At 43.6% G+C, this 15,991-nt stretch overlaps 1 protein-coding gene across 1 annotated transcript in view; it reads left to right on the top strand.

Annotated features, from left to right (window-relative positions):
* Window positions 1–2,879: 2,879 nt before the first annotated feature.
* Slc37a3 (solute carrier family 37 member 3) overlaps window positions 2,880–15,991 on the top strand; it is a 48,976-nt gene continuing 35,864 nt past the window's right edge. The window contains exon 1 of the mRNA XM_008823504.3: window positions 2,880–2,993. The gene's annotated coding sequence lies outside the window, so the exon portion shown is untranslated. The remainder of the gene's footprint in view (window positions 2,994–15,991) is intronic.

Raw genomic sequence — 15,991 nt, 5'->3', positions numbered from 1 at the left:
CACCACGCCCTGCAAAAAAAAATTATATATATATTATTTTTAATTATGTGTATGTGTGTGGATATGTGTATGTGAGTACAGGTGCCCACAGAAGCAAGAGCATTGGATCTCCTGGAGCTGGAGTTACTGTGGTTGTGAGTAGGATCCTTTATAAGAGCAGTACATGCTTTTAACTGTTGAGCTATCTCTCCAGCCCCAGGAAGGCATTCTTGACCTGAGTAGTGGTGACAGATGTTAGCTACTTGAGATTATATATATGTATATACTCATATATGTTCACACATGTATACACATATATACACACAGATATACAGATGTGGATACATATTTCACATTACTTATTTTTCCACTATTCAGTCTTTTGGAGGAGGAGGGGTGAGGTGCTGTTTTGTAATCCTGGCTAGTCTGATTCTTGCTATGTAGCCCAGGCTGGCCTCAAACCCTCCTCATTCCTCTTGCCTCAGCCTCCTAAATTTTGGGATTGTAGGTGTGCTACTATGCCAGAAATAATTTTTAACATTTTTTTTCGTCTTCTTTTAAAGCAGAATTGGAGTTTATTTGTAAAAGAGCTTTAGCATACTTTTAAGCAGGAGGGTAAATAGAGAGTTACTCAGGGAAAAAGATAAGACACACCCAAGTGTAGACAGATGTGAGCTTGAGAGGCCACTTTTTTTTTTTTTTTGGTTTTTTTCAGAAAGGGTCTCCCTGTAGCCACAGCTGGTCTGTATTCACTATGGAGACCAGGCTGGCCTTGAATTCACAGAGATCTGCCTGCCTCTGCCTCCCGAGTACTGGAACTAAAGGAATGCGCCACCACGCCAGGTGAGAGTCCACATAAAAAAATTTTTTTTATAATTTTTATTTTATGTGTATGAATGTATTGCCTGCATGTATGTGAGGGCACCCATGTCTTACAATGCTGCAGAGGTCAGAAGAAGGCTTCAGATTCCCCTGGAACGGGAGTTAAGGACGATTCGTAGCCATCATGTGGGTGCTGGGAATCAAACCCGGGTCCTCTGCAAGAGCAGTCAGTGCTCTTAACCGCTGAGCCATCTCTCTAGCCCCTTGTGTTTTAAGTCATGGTTTCATGTAGCTCAGGCTGGCCTGGAACTTGAAATCCTCCAGTCTCAGCCTTCCTAATACAAATATAAGGCACATGTGGATGATTTACTTTGGCTCTTATTTCACATTTCTCATTCTCATCTTAAATAGGTGAAGATGGTTGATATTGAGAGCCCATTTATAATGGACCATGTAAGAAGGTGATTCTTAATAACCTTAGCAATTGCCTATGATGTGAATCCCATTGGAGTTCAATGTTTTGACAATAAAACTGCTTACATTCTCTACTACCTTTGTGGAAAAGTTTTCTGGGTTAAAACACACACATATACATTATATATAATTTTATAACATGTTATATATTAATTTTTATATATTATATAATTTTTTTCTTAAGATGGAACCCAAGGCCTTGAGGCTAGTCAAGTGCTTTACCACTAAGCTATAGCTGTAGATTCTAGATATAGAAATATTTTTTTTGTTTCTTTGAAATAGGGTCTTGCTATGTAGCTTTGGCTAGCCTAGAACTTTAACAATCCAGACTTTGTTTTCTCAATGCTGGGATTACAGATGTGTGCCACTATACCTGGCTTTATTTATTTATTTATGTATTTTGAGGCAGGGTTTCTCACTAGGTAACTTTTATTGGCTTGGAATTTTCTTTTTTTAAAAAATATTTCATTTATTTATTTTATGTGTATGAGTGTATTGCCTGCATGTAGGTAAGAGGCTGTCAGATCCCCTGGAACTGGAGTTGTTAGCTGCCACTGGACAGTTGTTAGCTGCCATGTGGGTACAGGGATTCGAACCCGGATCTTCTGCAAGAACAGTCAGTGTTCTTAACCACTGAACCATCTTTCCAGCCCCTGGCTTGGAATTTTCAGTGTAGCTCAAACTGGCCTCGAACTCCAGGCAATCCTCCTGTCTCTTTCTCTCTAATGCTGAGATTACAGGCCTGAGCCACCATACCAAATGAGAAATTTTTCTTTTTTAAAATTTTATTATCAGCCGGGTGTGGTGGCACACCTTTTAATCCCAGCACTTGGGAGGCAGAGGCAGGTGGATCGCTGTGAGTTCCAGGCCAGCCTGGTCTACATAGCAAGTTCCAGGTCAGCTGGGGCTACAGGGAGACTCTGTCTCAAAAAGACCAAAAAAATTTTTTTAATTTATTATCTTAATTTTATGTGTGTGAGTGTATTGCATTCAGCACCAGTGTCGTGAAATGCTCGTGGAGGTAAGAAGAAGGCTCCGGACGGTTGTTAGCCACCATCTGGGTGCTGAGAATCGAACCCGGGTCCTCTGTAGTAGTTGGTGCTATTAACCAGCTCTCCAGCACTGAGAGAGATTTCTTTACAGATTTATTTCCCCAACAGTTGAAAGACAGTCCTGGAGGGCACTGCACTTTGCTCAGAGAAAGGTGTTGCTCATCTTTAATTTCTGTGGGCTCATAACAGGCATGATTTATTTGAGTGGAGCTGGCAAGCGGGTGCAGGGCTCTGAATTAAACTGATTGATGAATGGCCCTACCTATATGGACAACTGCATTTAATGAATTTAAGCAAAAACCTAAAAGCAGAGTAGAGGGTATTTTTGAAAAAATGTTCAGCCTACCAGGTTCTCCCCAAATTATCTCTCTTTCTCACTGCCTTTTCCAGCTAGCATTCCTGGCTATTGTCCCTGTCGCCAAGATCCCAGTTCCCAGGGGATCCCCGGGGGCGGGGGGGGGGTGCCAAACCTTGTCCCGGAGCTCGCAGGTGAGACAGCGCCGAAGGACTACAACTCCCGGCATGCCCCAGGCCTCTCGGTCACGTGAACGCCCGGAAGCCCTGGCCACAGAACCCAGGGTGAGGTGGCGGTGTAGGGCGGCTGGCTGCGGAGCACCGCGGAGCTGGCGAGGGAGCCGCACGGAGGGCCGGAGCGCGGGATCTCAGGTGGGTGCATCGCGGGTGTGTGGGACTTCGGCGGGGCCTGGGTGGGCGCGGGGTTTCGGGGGCTGGAGGAGCGGGCAGCTGGTGGGTGTGGCGGCGCTGTTCGGGCTGGTGGCTGCTGGGGGGTCCTGGGGATGGAGTACCGCGCAGGGAGGACGACACGGAGAGGGAAGCGGCCCGATCGCTGCCCACGCGACCGCTGGGGCTTTGCTTTTGTCCCCCTCAGTCTACCCGCCTGCTGGCCTTTGAGCGTGGGAGCGTGAAGGAAAAGAAAACCCAGTAGGGTTGGGGTTTAGGCCACGAGGAGGGCTGCTTTTCAGGTATGGTGGAAAGCTTTGGGTAGGATGCGCAGAGGGCAGAGAGGGAACGGTCTTAGTGGAGTAACTATGTTTTTTGTTTTCTGGTCGCTACCAGGATCTCAGTCGAGGAATTTGGCTCTGTTACTTATTGGTCATTCTTGCCCTGTTCTGATTTGCAGAGTGGCCAGTTTATTCTTTAACAGGGATAATGGGACTGTGTCCACTTACGGTTTAATGTTTGCCAAAAGTTGAGATCTTAGGTGATGCCATGATAATTTACCGAAATGTTTGAAGGAGGCAGAGTTGCCAGAACGAGCAAAATCAGACTCGTAATTGCTAGTTACTTTGCCCCCTGTTTCATACCTACCTCGTTTATGTTTATAGAGGAGTTGCTTTTGAAGGCTGAATTATTTCTTCCTCATTCGTTAGATGTTCCTTGTATAGCAGGCTCTGCCCCCCCCCAAAAAAACCCCATACATTATTTCATTTAATCCTTAAGTGAAGAAATTGAGCTGCAAAGAATTTAACCAAATAGAGAGTCTTGGATTCCAACTTGAACTTTAATGCCTTTGGGGGCCCAGAGCCGGCTTTATTTTTGCCATTAGAAATAATACTTTTTATAAAAGTCACGTTAGTGTACTATAGTTGACTTTCAGCAGCAAGTGCTCTGCTCATTGTTTAAGGTTCTGAGTCCGTGCCTGTTCATCACTAATAATGACATTAACATAACTATAAGTGCTTCATCTGGAAGAGGGAGGAGAGATTTTAAACTTTTTTTCACCGTTTGGTGCTGGGTATTGAACAGAGAGCCTCCGGCACTTTACCATTAAGCTATATTACCAGCCCCAAGATTTTATCTTGAAGACTAGTTGTCTTTGAAACATGTTCAAAAATAGAAAAACAGGGAAACTGTGATTTTTAGCAACTGTGGAATAAGGATGTGGTTTTATGAATCCTTAAACAGATAACTAGATACTTAACATCTATGGTAATGAGGTAGCTTTAAGAAGAGAGAAAAATGACAAGATTTGATTGTGTGTGTGTTTAACAGGGTCTCATGTAGTCCAGGCTGGCCTCCATCTCCCTGGTTAACTGAAGATTATCTTGAATTTCTGATCTTCCTGTCTCTGAAGTGCTAGGGTTACAAAGTGTGCACTACCATGCCAGGTTTTCATGTGTGCTAGTCTAACATTCGGCCAACTGAGTCACATCCCCAGTGGTGTTCCCCAACCTCCCCCTGCTTTTTTTTTTATTTGCTAGGGTCTAGCAATGTTGTCCAGGCTGGCCTCAAACTTTCAGTCTTTCTGTTCCAGCCATCATAGTGCTGGGATTGTAGGAGCATGCTGCCTACACTACACCTGAGGAAGCTTGAGTTTTGAAAAGGGAAAGGATGTACGTGGTATTGGTAAATAGCTTCAAATTAGATGACTTGATCCAAGATACTTGTGTAAGTTCTGAGCATTGGCATGCTAAATTGCAGCATGTACAGTAATGGTGAACTCAACTCTTTATTTAATGCTTTTCCATCTTCTTACATGCCGAGTACACACAATCTTTTTACTTGGCATAAGTAAAAAAGAATTATTATTATTATTTTTTTTCGGTCTTTTTGAGACAGAGTCTTCCTGTAGCCCCAGCTGTCCTGGAACTCACTATGTAGACTAGGCTGGCTTTGAACTCACAGAGATCCGTCTGCCTCTGCCTCCCAAGTGCTAGGACTACAGGCATGTGCCACCACTCTCGGCTAAGAATTCTTTTTAAAATTTACATGTATAGGGACTGGAGAGATGGCTCAGCGGTTAAGAAAACTGATTGTTCTTGCAGAAGACCCATGTTCGAATCCCAGCACCCACATGGCAGCTAACAACTGTCCATAACTCCAGTCCCAGGGGATCCGACAGCCTCTTCTGACCTCTGCGGGCATTGTATGACATGGGTGCACTTACCTACATGCAGGCAATACATACATACACATAAAATAAAAATAAATAAAATTAAAAAAATTATGTGTTTTAAAAAAAATTTATGTGTATGAGTATATTGCCTGCATATATGTAAGTGTACCATGTGTATAAAGACTGTGGAAGCCAGGAGAGGGCATCAGATCCCCTGGACCTGGAGTTGCAGACGAGTGTTAGACACTGTGTGGGTGCTGGGAACTGAACCTGGGTCCTTTACAAGAGCAGCCAGTGCTTTTAACTGCTGAGCCATCTCTCCAGCCCCAAAACACTGGATTCTTGAGAGTGAGATAATTGCGTTTCCTGTATATCTGAGAGTGTAAGGGGCCACACTTGTTTATAGCTAGGCTTTTTCCCAGTCTAGGTGGATACCTGTGAGTTTAAGCTGTGATAATTCTAATTATTGTGTTTTCCTCAGCCTGGGCTGTTTGCTCTTTATACAGTATAATGTGGAATCTACTTAGGTCTGGATTTGAATATGTATTCCATCTCTCTAGAGGCTACTTTCCGATATCTGTTTCTCATCTGAAAAACACCTGGAGAACTGAATATGATAATGTATACAAAGTATGTAGCAGATGCTGGAGCCTTGTAGGCATTCAGTCAAGGAAATCATTCTCAAAGTATTAAACCATCTGTGTTCTCTGAGAGGTCCTGGAGATAGAGCTGTGAACTTAGGACAGAAAGCCACTGTTTTTTATGAAGCTTATAGATAAGCAATAAACGTGTAAACAGTTAAACCAGATGATTGTATTGGGAGGAATGCTCTGAAGGAAAGAAACAGAAATGGGAATAGAAACTATTGATTGATCAATTGATATTGGGGCTTGAACACAGGGCCTTGCATGTATATGTCAGGCAAGTGCTCTACCGCTGAGCTATATCCCTAGCTCCATTTTATTTAATTGATTACTTTTTCTTTTTTTTTTTTTTTTTTTTCTTTTTTGGAAAAGGTTTTTCCCCAGCTGGCCTGGAACTTGCTATGTAGACCAGGCTGGCCTCAAACTTACGAGATCCACCTGCCTTGCCTCCCAAGTGCTGGGATTAAAGGTGTGTGCCACCATGCTACTTTTATGGGGCAGGGTCTCACTATGTAGCCTTAGCTGGACTGGAGCTCACTGTGTAAGACCATCCCAGGCTGGCATTGATCTCACAGTGGTTCTTCTGCCTCTGCTTCCCAAGTGCCACCTTGCCTGACTATACTGTTTTATTTTTAAGACATGATTTTGCTAAGTTGTTCAGGCTGTCATTGAACTTACTCTGCAGTCCAGGCAGGCCTTGAACTAGCACTTTTCTGTATTGGTTTTGAGTAGCTAGGATTATAGGTGCCTGTCTCTGTGCCTAGCCTATTTAATTTAATTTTTTTTTTTTTTGAGAAGGAAAGGGTTTATCTTTTTTCAATTTATTTAATAACCACATAATTAGAAGAAGCATTTCATTACAACAGCATTGACATATTCAATAACAATTTCCAGAGCTAAGATACATCTCTTTCAAAATTGACTGTAAATGTTTAGGTTTACAGTTGAATTAATACAGTTATACAATATTGTACTCAGTATAAACCCTATAAGACATAAAATTGAATGAGGCTTTAACCTTTAAAAAAGATCTCCATTTCATTATTAAAATATAGTTTCATACAGAAAAACTCATTTTGAATACAACTAACCCTATTTAATTTTTTGAGATGAAGTCTTACTATGATACTCAGGCTAACCTTGAACCCCTATGTGCTCACGCAGTCCTTGTACCTGTATTTTCCTTATAGCTGGGACAGTAGCCACTGTATCCTGTAAAGGAGAACTTAAATTTTTTTTTAATTTATTTTATTTTATGTATGTCTTGCCTGAACGTATTAGTGCACCCGTGTTGTGCAATGCCCATGGAGTCAGAGAGGGTGTCAGATCCCCTGGAACTGGAGTTACAAAGTGTTAGTTCCATGTGGGTGCTGGAAATCGAACCTGGGTCCTCTGCAAGAACAGCCAATTCTCTTAACTGCTGAGCCATCTCTCCAGCCCCAGGATCTTTTCTTTTAGACAGGGACTCACTGTGTAGCTCTGGCTGATACTATATAGATGAGGCCTCAAACTCACAGACATGCTAGGATTAAAGATATGCACCACTACACGTGACACCAAGGGGGATTATTTTTGATTGAATGGTCAGGGCAGGCCACTTGAGGTGATATTTGAGTAATGAGCCAAAAAAGGGAGGAGCAGCCATTGCAAAGAACCAAGAGAAAAAAGTACAAAGGCCCAAGGAAGGAGATGGCTTGGTGGGTTCAGGGGTTGGGGATTCAGGTAGGTATAGGAGACGGAGGAGGGGAGGTAGGTGAGCAAAGAGCAGATTGTGGCCTGGCAGAGGACTGGAAACTACTCATCTTCAAAGTGGGGGACTGATAAAATGTATAGAGATTTGTTCATGTTACAGGAGAGACTGCACGTGCTTAGAAGGCTGCAGCTAGATGGAAGAACAGGTGCAGAATTGTGTGTGTCGTGTGCTTGGAGGTGTGCTTGTGTGTGTGTGTGTGTGTGTGTGTGTGTGTGTGAAGGGGGTTTGCCTGAGGTAAATGCAGAGATGCAGAGTCTGTAAGGATGGAAAAGGTCAGACGGTGACTAGAGGCCAAGGAGGAAGGCTTCACTGTACCCTTTTGTATCTTTTACTGTTTTGCCGCTGTGATTTGGATTTGAGGTGTGTTCCCTGAAGCTCTTCTGTTGATCACTGGGTGGTGGTATTGTTGAGTGGCGATTGGATCATGAGAATGTTAACTTCATCACTTGATGAGTTTATAATGAATAAGCTTAGAGGGTGGGGTCTGGTTGGAGAAAGTAGGTCACTGAGGCCTGTCCTTGGCAACTTCTTGTGGCGCCCTTTGCTTCCTTGGCTGCCTTGAGGTCAGAAGCTTTTCTCTGCTATGCCCTTACCTCAGGATGCTCTGCCTTGCCACAGACCTAGAGTCAGTCAGCCATGTATGGACCAAAACTGCTGAAACTAAGCTGATATTTTGTATCGAGTGTTTGTGTCAGATATTTTGTTCACAATGATGGAAAAGCTAACACATCTACCTTACTCATATTACCAGTTGGAAAATAAAATAAAACAGCCTCATCGCTAGCTCAGTCATCTACTCTGGCACATCTCTTATCCAGAGCCTCTTTCCAGCAGTCCCAGGTATTAGCTCTTTGTTTCTTACCCCTTAGTCATCCTTATTTCCTGTAGGGGACTCGGATAGACAGGCTGGGAAGGCCATACAAAGCGTTTGCTTTCATCTGTCACTTGGAAAACCAACTAAAGGTTGTAAGAAGGTCTATCTATCTATCATTCATCTATCAATCACTCGATTGTGTGTGTGTGTGTGTGTGTGTGTGTGTGTGTGTGTGTGTGTCTGAGAATGAACCTGTGGCTCTGCATGTACTAGTTAAGCTCTCTTCTCCTGAGCTGCATCACAAGCCCTGATGTATGTTGTGGGGTTTTTTTGTTTTTTAATTTTTTAAAAAATTTTGTCTTTTTGAGGCAGAGTCTCCCTGTAGCCCCAGCTGGCCTGAACTCACTATGTAGACCAGGCTAGCTTTGAACTCGGGCAGATCTCTGCCTCCTGAGTGCTGGGACTGCAGGTGTGCGCCACCATGCCTGGCCCTTGATAATATGTTTTGGAGACAAGGTCTTGCTCTGTAGCCAAGCTGAACTTGAACTCACCACCATCTTCCTGCCTCAGCCTCCTAAGTGCTTTGTTTCCAGGTGTGTGCCACCACGCCTGCTGGTTTGACTTGTGTTGTAAGATATAGTTTAGCTCTGTGAGAGAGTCATTTGTGGGTGGTAAGGGTTAAAACCCTGGTAGAGGTTGTTGCAGTAGGCAGTGGGGAGATGGAGGGGAATGAATTGGCATGTATTTTTGGAGGTGAAAAGGACTGTACCTGGTAAGGGCTAGATGTGGAAGCTTGGAGAAAGGGGAAATGAAGATTAAATCCTGGTTACCTTGTCCTTAGCAGGAATCTGAGGTGGGGAATTCCAGGGGAGGGATAGATTGAGAGGAAGAAATGAAGAATTCTGTTGGAGACCTGTAGTGGGTATCAGGCCGTCAGGTGGAACCCTGGGCTGGGGCGGGGTGTGTGTGTGTGTGCACGTCAGAGTTTCCATCAGAAACCTGGAAGTTATTAGCATAAAGCCGTGGGACTCAGAGCAGAAAAAGATACTGGACCTTTTAAAAAGGGGAGTGAGGAAGTGCTGGCTCAGGGGTTGAGAAGGCAGAATTGTTACGGAAGTGTAGGAGGCTTGCTGGGCAGTGTTGCATGCCCTTTGAGGTTTGTGGTTTGAATCTGAAGTAAGCCTGCTTGTGATTTTTGTCTGGCAGAACTCAGCTGTGAGAGTGCAGGGAAGGAAGGTCAGGCCTGGAACAGAAAAAGCCCTCGGGGTGGGGGGGTCGGGGGGGAGATGACAAATGCCCTGAGTTGGTAAGGAGGACAGCGTGGATAAGGAGAGCATGGTGAGTAGTTGGGAGAGCTGAGGTTGCCGTTTGGGGAGCCTGTTTGGTAAGACAAGTGTTGGAGCTTGAAGTATTAAAAAGGCAATCTGGAAGGCAGGGAAGCAGGATGCTTAGAATGCAGTTGGTGACAGGCCTGGGTTCAAGCACCCATGAAGTTGGACTTCTTGGGGACAGAGGGAAGGGGTGGGTGAAGGGAACCTAGGACTGATGGAGGGGTGGCTCTTCTACCTGGCTACTGGATTTCTCAGCAAGTGAAGGGAACAGGAGCCGTTCACCATGGGCCAATGCTGGAGATCAGTGGGTGGTGGCCAGGAGGAGGCAGCATGAGTCTCAGAGGAGCTGGGATCACTGGGGGAGGAACCAGTCTGAAAGCTGCTGTGGAGACAGGGTGGGCTAGGACCCTTGTATTTGGAAGCAGGTAGGCTGTGAGAGGAAGGGTTGCTTCTTCAGAGGCTTGGGACAGCCAGGTATCGATAAGGACATGGAATTAGCTTTCTAGCTGGGTTTCTGGAGAGCTTGGTGAGATGGTGAGCTGGGTGGTATGGGAAGATGGCCCACTGGGTAGTGGGCACTCTTGTATAGTGTTTCTTTAATCAGCTTCGCTTTTCCACTATGCCGTAGACTAGTGTTCCTGATGCTCTGGGTGTGGTGGCACATGCCTTTAGTCTCAGCACTTGGGAGGCAGAGGCAGGTGGATCTCTGTGAGTTCAAGGCCAGCCTGGTCTACATAGTGAGTTCCAGGCCAGCTGGGGCTACAGGAAGACCCCGCCTCAAAAATGCCAAAAAAAAAAAAAGAAAAAAAATTATGTGTATGAGTGCATATACATACATGCCTGCATGTATGTGAGTGCACCCATGTCGTGCAATGCTCACAGAGGCCAGAAGAGGGCATCAGATTCCCCTGGAACTGGAGTTAAGGATGGTTTGTAGCTGCCATGTGGTTGCTGGGAATTGAACCCGGGTCTTCTGCAAGAGCAGTCAGTGCTCTTAACCACTGAGCCATCTTTCCAGCCCCCATGACTTACACTTTTAATCCCAGCACTCAGGAGGCTGAAGCAGGAGGAGTGCTTCATTTCAGGCCAGGCTGGGCTACAGAGTGAGATTGTGTTTTGTTTTGTTTTGTTTTTTAAAAGAGAAAGTAGGGGCTGGAGATATGGTTCAGCAGTTAAGAGCACTGACTGCTCTTGCAGAGGACCTGAGTTCGATTCCTAGCACTCACATGGTGGCTATGAACCGTCCTTAACTCCAGTTCCAGGGGAATCCGAAGCTCTCGTCTGACCTCTGTGGCATTGCACAACATGGGTGCACTCACATTCATGCAGGCAATACACTCATACATAAAATAAAAATAATACATAAAATATTATTAAAAAAGAAAGAATTTTAGGAATAACAATGTAACAATTTAGAGAAATGTTATATCTCAAAGCAGCACGCTGTATAGATGACATCTACCTCGATGTATGTGTATGTGTGATATCATCTTTTATCCACATAAATAGTGCAGTATTATGTTCTGTTCTGCAAGGTACCGTTTTATTAGTGTGCATGTGTGCCCATGTGCCATGGTACATGTTTGGAGGCCAAAACACAATTTTTGTGGAGTCAGTTCTTTCCTTCTACCTTTATGTAGGTACTGTGGATAGATTTCAGGTCACCAGGCTTGCTCAGCAAGAGTCCCTCCTGCTGAGCCATCTTGCTGGCCCCTAAAGTACCATTTTTAGTGGTAGGAAAAAAAAGCTTTATTACAAAAATGACACTAGTGATTGTGAACTGGCCTTAAAATAATAGAACGTGGGCTCAGTGGTTCTGGTTCTGATTGACAGCAAAGGTCTGTTTTTTGTTTTGCTTTATATGGTGTTTTTATGCAGTGTTGGGGATTGAACCCAGGGCCTGCAAATGTAGGCAGGCTGTCTTCCACTGAGCTATATTTCCCCAACCCAGTATCTTTTTTTTTTGGAGACAGGGTCTCTCTATGTAGCCCTGACTGGCCTAGAACTTGCTATGTAGAGAAGGCTGGCCTTGATTTATTATTTTTATTTTATTTTTGATGTTTCTGAGACAGGGTCTCCCTGTAGCCCCAGCTGGCCTGGAACTTGCTATGTAGACCAGGGTGGCCCTGAACTCACAGAGATCCGCCTGCCTCTGCCTCCTGAGTGCTGGGATTAAGGTGTGCACCACCACACTTGGCATTATTTTTATTTTTTATGTGTTGTTGTATGAGTGTTTTGCCTGAGTGTATGTAAGTGCATTCATGTTGTGCAATTCCTGTGGAGGCCAGAAAATGGGCATTGAATCCCCTGAAACAGTAGGTATGGATGGTTGTTAACAGCTATGTGGGTGCTGGGAACGAAACTTGGATCCTCTGCAAGAACAGCCAGTGCTCTTAACTGCTGACCCATCTCTCCAGCCCTAGGGTGGCCTTGAACTCAGAGATTGTCTCTATCTGGGACAATCTGGGATTAAAGGCTTGGATTAAAGGCTTTGGTTGAAGGGCCTGGGATCTTATTTGATTTTTTTTTTTTTTTTTTCCCTTTTAAGTTAACTGTGAAAGTATTGCTCAAAGGATACAAAAGTCCATTCAGGTTGAAGGAATAAGTTCAAGAGGTCTGTTGTATATCATGGTGATTGTAGCCAGTAACAGTGTAGACTTTAAGTTTTCCCATCACAAAAAAATGGTAAGTGTATAAGGTAATGCTCTTATTAATTCCCTTGATGGAGCCATTCCACAAGGTAAACCTATTTCAGAACTTGCTGTATATGATGTCCATGCTGTATTTTGTGAAGTAAATTAAAAAATTGAAATAGGCATGGTGGCACATGCCTTTAATCTCAGCACTTTGGAGGCAGAGGCAAGTGGATCACTGTGAGACTGAGGCCAGCCTGGCCTACATAGGGAGTTCCAGGCCAGCTGGGGCTACAGGGAGGTGCTGTCTCAAAAAACCCTCAAAAACCAAACCAAAACAAAACAAAAAAGAGATATAAGAAGAGTTAGGACTAGCAAGATAGCTCAGTGGGTGAATGTGCTTGCTGTGTAAGCCAGATGACCTGAGTTTGGTCCCAGGAACCCTTGGTGGAAGTAGAAGACCAACTCCTGAAAGTTGTCCTCTGACCTCCGCAGGTGTACTGTGACTTGTTGCTCACAACCTTCAACACTCATAGTAATAAGTACATAAACAATAAAAAGAAGCTGATTCTATATATCAACTATTATATGATAGTTATATGTTTGGTAATCACTGGGAAAATACTAAATGACAAACTACTATGATTTAAAACACATAGACTTGCCAGGCGTGGTGGCACATGCCTGTAGTCCCAGCACTTGGGAGGCAGAGGCAGGCAAATTTCTGTGAGTTCAAGGCCAGCCTGGTCTAAATAGCGAGTTCCAGGCCAGCTGGGGCTATAGGGAGACCCTGTTTCAAAAAGACCAAAACAAAACCAAACCTCTCAAAACGTAGAATTTTTTAAAAAATTATTTATTTAATAACCACATACTTAGAAGAAGCATTTCATTACATCAGCGTTGACATATTCAATAGCAATTGTCTGAGCTAGGATGTATCTCTTACAAAATTGGCTGTATAGTTTTAGGTTTACGGTTGAATTTTTACAGTTATACAATATTGTACTCAGTATAATCCCTATAAGACATAAAATTAAATGAGGTTTTAACCTTTAAAAAAGATCTCCATTTCATTATTAAAATACAGAGTTTTATACAGAAAACTTCATTTTTAATGCAATTGACATTAAGATGATTACACATGTGTTTTTAATTTCTATGTATCAGATTATTACTAGTCACAGTTACTTTCTGAGCTCCTTGGCATCTGAGTATGGATATAAAATCAGAATTTTGACTTTATTAAGCTGGGTATGATGGCATATACTTGTAATGCCTGCACTCTTGGGAGGTGGAGGCAGGAAGATCAAGTCATCCTTGACTACATAGAAAGTCCAAGGCCAGCCTAGGTAGGATACCTAGACTCTGTTTAGAAAAGAGAAGGATAGGGGCTGGAGAGATGGCTCAGTGGTTAAGAACACTGGCTGTTCTTGCAGAAGACCCAGGTTCGAATTCCAGCACCCACATGGCAGCTAACAACTGTCCATAACTCTAGTCCCAGGGGATCCGACAGCCTCTTCTGTCCTCCTCGGGCAATGCAAAACACAGGTGCACTTACCTACATGCAGGCAATACACACATACATGTAAAATAAAAAAATAAATAAAATATTAAAAAAAAGAGGATAGGAGGGTAGAATTGGGTTTATTAATTATAACAGTACTGGCTAACTTGTAAATTGCTAGACATCTTCCCAGTTTGCATTAAAAGCAGTCTTCAGAAAGGATGTACTAGATGATTCAGACTTGACAAGACACTCTCATATTCCAGGGCCCCTAGTTCACATCTAATTGGAATCCATCTCTGGGATGTGCAGCATATATGCCCACAAGTGTTCTTTTTAATTATTCTAATTACATAGGACCAAGTGGCATAATAGTATTTATTTCAAATGGCAGCCTGCCAATAGCAGGTGACGTTTAAAACTGTTTTCCCACTGTACTTATTAAGGCCTTTCTCCTCCATCTCTGTAGCTTAGGACAAGGTGTTTTTTGTTTTTTTTTTTTTTTTTGTTGTTGTTGTTTTTGTCTTTTTGAGACAGGGTCTCCCTTGTAGCCTGAGCTGTCCTGGAACTCACTACGTAGACCAGGCTGGCCTTGAACTCACAGAGATCCGCCTGCCTCTGCCTCCCAAGTGCTGGGACTACAAGGTGTGTGCTACCACGCCTGGCTTAGGACAAGGTGTTTTATTTAGAAACTGAATCCACATGATCTCAAATATCTCAGTAATTATCTAAAGACTCGCGTGTGCGTGTGTGTGTACACACACATATGTATGTAAAACCATATGGCTCTGAATTACATAACTATTTCCAAGCAGTATAATCCCAATTCATTGGAGTGTACCTTTTTTTTTTTTTTGGGTCTTTTTGAGACAGGGTCTCCCTGTAGCCCCAGCTGTCCTGGAACTCACTATGTAGACCAGGTTGGCCTCAAACTCACAGAGATCCGCCTGCCTCTGCCTCCCAAGTGCTGGGATTAAAGGCGTGCACCACCATGCCCGGCTGGAGTGTACCTTTTTGGGATTATTTTTACCTGATAAATTATTGGAGTTAATGTATTTATTTATTTTTTTATCGCACTTGTTCATTTCTGTGTATTTGGGGGAGTGGTGATACACATGTGCCACTGTATGTACATGTGTGGAGGTCAGAGGACAGCTTCTGGGAATTGGTTCTTTAAAAAATATTCTGTTTTTATTTTATTATTATTTTTTTTTTGGTCTTTTTGAGACAGGGTCTCCCTGTAGCCACAGGTGGCCTGGATTCACTATGGAGACCAGGCTGGCCTCGAAATCACAGAGATCTGCCTGCCTCAGTCTCCCAAGTGCTGGGACTAAAGACATGCACCACCATGTCCAGCAGCTATTTTTATTTTATGTATATGAGTGTATTGCCTGCACGGTGTAAGTGCACCTGTGTCATGCAATACCTGTGAGGTGGGAAGAAGGCGTCAGATTCCCCTGGGATTGGAGTTATGGATAGCTGTTAGCTGCCATGTGGGTGTTGGGAATCAAACCCAGATACTCTGTAAGAGCAGTCAGTGTTCTTAACTGCTGAGCCATCTCTCCAGCCCAAGAGAATTGGTTCTTTTTTTTCTTTTTTAATATTTTATTTATTATTTTTATTTTATGTATATGTGTGTATTCCCTGCATGTAGGTAAAGGTACCTGTGTCATGCAATGTCCGCGGAGGACAGAAGAGGCTGTTGGATCCCCTAGAACTGGAGTTACAGACAGTTGTTAGCTGCCATGTGGGTGCTGGGATTCTAACCCAGGTCTTCTGCAAGAACAGTCAGCGTTCTTAACTGCTGAGCCATCTCTCCAGCCCCGGGAATTGGTTTTCTACTTTGTGGGTCCTTGGGATTGAACTCAAGTTTTCAAGGTTCATGGTTAAATGCCGTAACCCACTGAGCCATCTGGCCCTAGTTTTTCTTATATTACAATTTGAATCTTATTTATTTTTAATTTACTTTTATTTTATGTGTATGAGTGGTATGTCTGCATGTGTGTAAGTGCATCTGTGTTGTGCAGTGCCTGTAGAGGACAGAAGAGGGCACCTGATCCCCTGGAACTGAAGTTACAGACAGTTGTTAGCCGCCATGTGGGTGCTGGGATTTGAACCTGCGTCTCCT

The sequence above is a fragment of the Nannospalax galili genome, unplaced genomic scaffold, assembly GCF_000622305.1.
Source record: "Nannospalax galili isolate Female #2095 unplaced genomic scaffold, S.galili_v1.0 scaffold307, whole genome shotgun sequence".
NCBI classification, from domain to species: Eukaryota; Metazoa; Chordata; class Mammalia; order Rodentia; family Spalacidae; genus Nannospalax; species Nannospalax galili.
The sequence above is the reverse complement of the archived record's forward strand: the minus strand, read 5'-3'. Positions and strand labels throughout refer to the sequence as shown.